Below are 6000 nucleotides of genomic sequence, written 5' to 3'. Positions count from 1 at the left end.
TTATAACCATATCGTTCTCGAAGCATTCCAAGAGAAGCTAGGACATGACAAACGCACAAAAAATACTAAAACGATTTACATGTTTTTCTCTAGTCATATTATATAATTTCCCATCTTTAAACTTAATACTTAATTAAAGATTAAGGTAATGATTACATAAAAATGCTTCATAGAGTATTGAAAAGAACTAACATATTATTCAATTTAATTTAAATAATCAATTTTTCAATTTTATTTCAAATTTATTTTCAAAATCTTATAGAAGTCTCTAGAGCCTAGATTACCTAAGATTGTACCTTTGAAATTGTAACTAACATTCAATTAATTAATTCCCCTGGCAACACTTAATACTCTCCTATTCCCAGAATCGTTCCTATCCAAATGCCAATTCACTAGAAGGTATAAAAAAACAAAGGACTTTCATTATCAATTGCATTACTTATTATTTACTTACTACTAATTCCTCGATGGATAGTTCGTTATTGTTTTAAGATTTTAAAACCAAACGTACGTGCTTTTTTTTATTGCACACCTCAGAGAGGTAGTGCTCTATTGTCACCAAATAAAAAAATCACGATACACTCATCTTAAATAATTTCCAACAATTTTATATAGCAGTTATATAATAAAAATACACCAATAGTAAGAGGATGTTACAATTAATAATGCTGGCGTAGTTATAAAATTATTTATTTCGATTATTATCATTCAATAATTTGAATCTCTTGTTGAAAAATGAAAGAACTTTCCAACAAATATAAAAGTGCCTTTCAAACCATTATGTCGAATTTTGCCAAAATCTTCCTTAATAATTTGTGAACACCAAATGTCATGTCCATAAGTCAAGTAGTTTTGCGAGATTTCGTAATTTCTGATTGAAGATCCTTTCACTTTATAATCGAATAATAAGTTATTGATTGTAATTGTATTCGCAGCTGAAACCGATAAGTACATTATAACAAACTATTTTATAAAATTCTATTGACAGGTCCCGGTTTTAAAGGGAGCCAGACTAGATAGGGCGACGGCTCCGGGACGCCAAATTTGAGAAAGCTCGACTACACTGTCTTTATACTTGAGTTTTTCTGCACACAACAGAAACCATCAATCATCATACAAACAGCTTTTTTTCAGTTCAGTTGCGAGTTCTCTAGTTTGGTGTTTTTTTTTTGCCCCAGGGCCCTTGGTTACCTAGCTACAGTACTTTCGGTTACCTGCCTTTTATAAAATAATTGATTCATATTTGAATCAATTATGCCTCTCATCAATATAAATAAGAAATCTATGATCACGAACCTACCAATGCCAGTCAAACCGCGCCCTAAACATGACAATTTGAAAAACATGACGGAAAATTTTTGAACGCGTGCAGAATCATAATGGTGCCACGTTTTCATAACTATTACCATAACATTATCATTGATGTTTGCTCATTTTGAATTTCATTTGTGGTATTTGTGTGTATTTAGAAGGAACAGAAGGTAATTCGATACTTGATACTTTCCATCGTAGTCTGGAAATATTTTGAGCGTGCATTATTGATGACTCCTAAATGAAAAGAATTGTAATTTGTAACCATTACTTAGTGTATAAAATTGAAATGTTTTTCTTTATGCGTGCTTATGAAATCAGTAGGAAGCTATTTTATCTTCTACAAAAAACCATATTGGATGTCCAAAAATACCTTATTAATAATACGTATAAATAATATCCAATCCTATAAAGGAGGTCTGATCTAAGACAGATTCCAATGCATAACTACTTATCTACATAGGTACTGAATCGAATTCGTCCATCCATCCAATTCATCTGTGATACAGTTGTTTCATGCATCTAAGATAAAGATTATGTTAGCAAAACGGACAAAATATTATTGTTCTAATTTAGTTACGTTTTAGAATGATGACGATGACAGAAAATTTGGAAATATTCAATGAAAATTCCCAAATTTACTATCTACTTGTCAGAAATACAATTATAAAGATAGTAACAAGATAGAGATTTTTATAAATATGTTGTTTATTTAACATTGAATAAAAATAAACTTAAATTAATTTAACTCAAACATGTTTTAAACCAAGCTTTCTTCTGAAACATCAAAATAATTATGATACGTATTAATATAAATTCCTACCCTTTTATTTTGTATTTAAGACAGGTGTTCAAAACTAATTTCGTAAACAGACTTGTCTTCACTAATTTCGTTTACAAAGTATTCAGCTAAATACTCAGCTACATATCGAAGCATTTAAATAATTTATTAATTTATCGCCCTACTTACATATCAATAATTCACGTTCATTTTATTTTCCATTTTAAAACAGTATTACTAACTTAAACGGTAATTACTGCGTAATTCGTTACAATTCTCAATAATCTAAGCCGAGATTAATATAATTAGCAAAATGCATGTAAAGCCAGGTGAATAACCGCTGCTTTCACCACGCGCGGCGCCGCGTGACAGAAAGTGACAGTGTGACGTCACGTGACGTCATTGTTGCATGAATTAAGGTGAATGTAGCCACGATGATGTAGCCAATTTATAGTAGAAGTACTTTTTTAAATGGATACTGAGCTTACGAAAACCCAGGGCAGCTAGAAAGCTGCGTAAGGTAGATCCTCTCAGGGCCTCTAATATATCCGTCGTGCTGAGATGAACCCGCGGGCAAAAGAAAATATTTCTATAACTTAAATAAATTAAGTTAATTTGTGATATTCTGGTACATAAGTAACATCACTGCCAATTTGCTGAGTATCATCAAAATCCGTTCAATGGTTTTCGCGTGAAAGAGCGTTACATTCTTACCGACTTCCGCGTTTATAATAGATAGATTGATTACTTAACAGTAGAATATTAACAAAAAGATTATAATAATTTATGATTATGATTATATATAGGTAATGCGTGTATAACAAAAAGGTGACGAGCCGAAGTGGATAAAAGAAACTTTTAGATCAATATCCAATCAAAATGCATTCAATCGTTACCTTGGTTATTTTTCTTTAAATAAAATATGACAACCATGTTGCTAGAATGAGTATTTAGTATGTAAGTTTTCTTCTTATTTATTGGGGAATTGCACATAATTCGATTTGTATAATTATGTAATAACAATTATAATAATTCATCTTTTTTATAAAAAATAAAAAATAAAAATTTTAAGTTGCACAGATTTCTGAAATACACAAGGCGTTATTTCAAAGACCACTCTGGAAAAAAATTTTATCGTGTAGTATTTTCATAATATTATCGATTTTCTTTTACTTTTATAATATATGGTATTTCATCTTTTTGCTAGTGATATGTAACAGATTCTCTCCACCGATTTGCTTGAAATCTACTTTATCCATAAAAAAATGTAAACTCGAGTCTAAGTAACTAATATAGTAATAGTAATTAATTATAATTGTTAAAATAAGATACGATAAGACCTATTGTACAATAAAGAATAAATAAATAAATAAGAAGCTGCCTTTTTCTATTTACCCTGAAAGCACAGATTTGAAACATGGAGGCAGAATGCAGCCTGTTTAAACTAATGTTATTAGCATAGCGATATAGTAGGAATTATTATTGTGATTTAAAAAAAAATAATTTAAATTTCAACACAATTTGGTCACTTGAGAATGGCGAAACCGATTAGCTTAATTAGTAATCGAACTAGAGCTAAGAAAGACTCTGCAGGTGATTCTGCAAATTGTGTAACAAAAGTACCTACATAGTTGTAGCTCTAGATATTGTAGTCGATGTTACATTGTATTAGCTTATAGTGACATTAATTGTAGTAATTAATTGACTTCAATCAATTAAATCAAGGTCAATGGCTTGTGTTGCTAGATTTAAAAAAAATATAAGAAAAATCATAACATTATGAAGAAAAAACAAATGTTTGTGAGATTGCAATTTTACTGTTTCTTCGATTCAAATTTCAGATAAAAAACGGTAAATAATTACAGATAACAAATTCACAAGCAAAATAAAGCTTACAGAATTAAGCTCATTGTAATATATACTTCAGTTATCGCACAATTAAATTTAATTACGTTTATGTATGATATAACGTAAAATAAAACAATAGGGAGGTCATGGATTTTCATTGTTATTGTTAAATTGTAATTGTTTTCATTTATAAGCCAAGGTTAGACCACGTTATACGCACCCTAGGAATGCCGAATGCTCAAAACAAACGACTAAATATGTCTTGAAACATTAAAGTTACATTAAAACAGCGAAAAACCTACACACCTACTAAATTTATCATTAGCCACTGAAGGTCAATATGATAACTAATATAGGTAGGCCTGGCACGCCTCAATAGTAAAAACTAGATTACGAAGAAGGACCTAATAATAAAAAATAATTTTTATTGAGAACTTTATAAGTAAGTACTAGGTCCACAGTTGATGATTGTGTCATGTGATTTTGTGTGATTTAAAATCTTTATAAAATAAAAGTACCTAGGTACTGTAGCAAAATTTCCTTTGCCCATTATAAAAATGTCACCCTGACAGCAGCTGACGTGGCGGGAAAATTGAAAATGTAGTGCACCAAGATGGCGGCGATGAGTCGACGTTGCGTAAATATGCAAACGTAAAGTTTCGCCCGGTGTATTATTTTATTGATTGTTGAAAAACAATGGCGGGCGCGCTTGCTGGCAGTGAGTCAGTGGGTCAAGGGTGAGCTGTCCTACTTACGCGGCTCGCGCCGAAATTCGCGGGCCGGCTAACCTCATTGAGTAGGGAGGGGCGTGTTTATCGACTATAAAAAAATATAAATATTTCATGAGAGGCTGAAAATATAATTTAGTTTAAATATGTATGCGGTCTTGTTCTCTATAGCTAGTTAATACAAAGCTATTTTCATATTTAAACTATAGGAATGACCTTGACCGTATTCAAGATTCTACCAAGAAAAACTAAATTATACGGCGTATGTCCAAATTAAAATTAATATACCAGGCACATTATATCATATTATGTACGTTTTTATACTGGTTTTTATATAATAAATAGGTATATCACAAATTAGAAGCATATTCTCATAAATTTAAACTCTGAACCATTCCAACCTTACAATTAACTAACAGCACCTATTGCCTTTACCTTTCGCATCGCAAATTAAATCTTCCGCCAGGTGCTCAAAATTTCATCGACAGCACACATCACTAGCGCATCTTAAAGAGCATTAGGCTAAGTTACGTAAGGCAAGTTTAAGGCCACAGCACTATGGACACACGGTGAATGCTGTCAACTCGCACGCAAGGTTGTAGTCATGGTGAACTTTTTATTACTTTTATACAGGTTTTATTACTTGAGGCTATGCTCGTGGGCGATATATTGAGTTAATCATTTCGGACAGTCAATGAATAAGTTTTTCGTGTACAATCCGAGGTGTCTTACGCTTGAACTGCTTTGAGTCGCCGCGGTAGATTGTGCTGCCAGAACACCAGAACAAGAGTTTTACAAAAATGTAGTGCACCAAGATGGCGATGATGAGTCGACGTTGCGTAAATATGCAAACGTAAAGTTAGCCTAGCCTAGTTAGCCTTTTTGTAAAAGTAAAACTTTTATTACATCGCCTTTTTGATCAGTGTTGCATGTCGTTTGACGTTCCGCCGCAGAATAGGGATATTAAGAGATTTGTTTGTCCTTAATGAAATATTATACCAATATTTTTTAGATAAATGTCTATAATGTGAAATCTATTTAGAGACCTCTGAAAACTTCAAAAAAATATGTAATAATTATATTCTCTACCCTGAATTTTGTAGATTAATAATAATTATCTATGGTAAACATTGCGATTTGCGGAGTGCACAAAGAAGTGAAGAAAGAAGACCTTTTAAAAATACTTCGAGGTCGTTTTTGTTGCAACTTCTGTGTATGAATCTAATAATTAATGATTAGAAGACGTCTCTTTTGTTCTGAACTCTTTGTTCATTTTATACGTTTAATATATGTATGTAAATAATTCTAAGTAAACAGTCTAGTCATAATGGG

Source organism: Colias croceus, chromosome 2 (assembly GCF_905220415.1).
Source record: "Colias croceus chromosome 2, ilColCroc2.1".
NCBI lineage: Eukaryota > Metazoa > Arthropoda > Insecta > Lepidoptera > Pieridae > Colias > Colias croceus.
Note: the sequence above shows the minus strand (reverse complement) of the source record.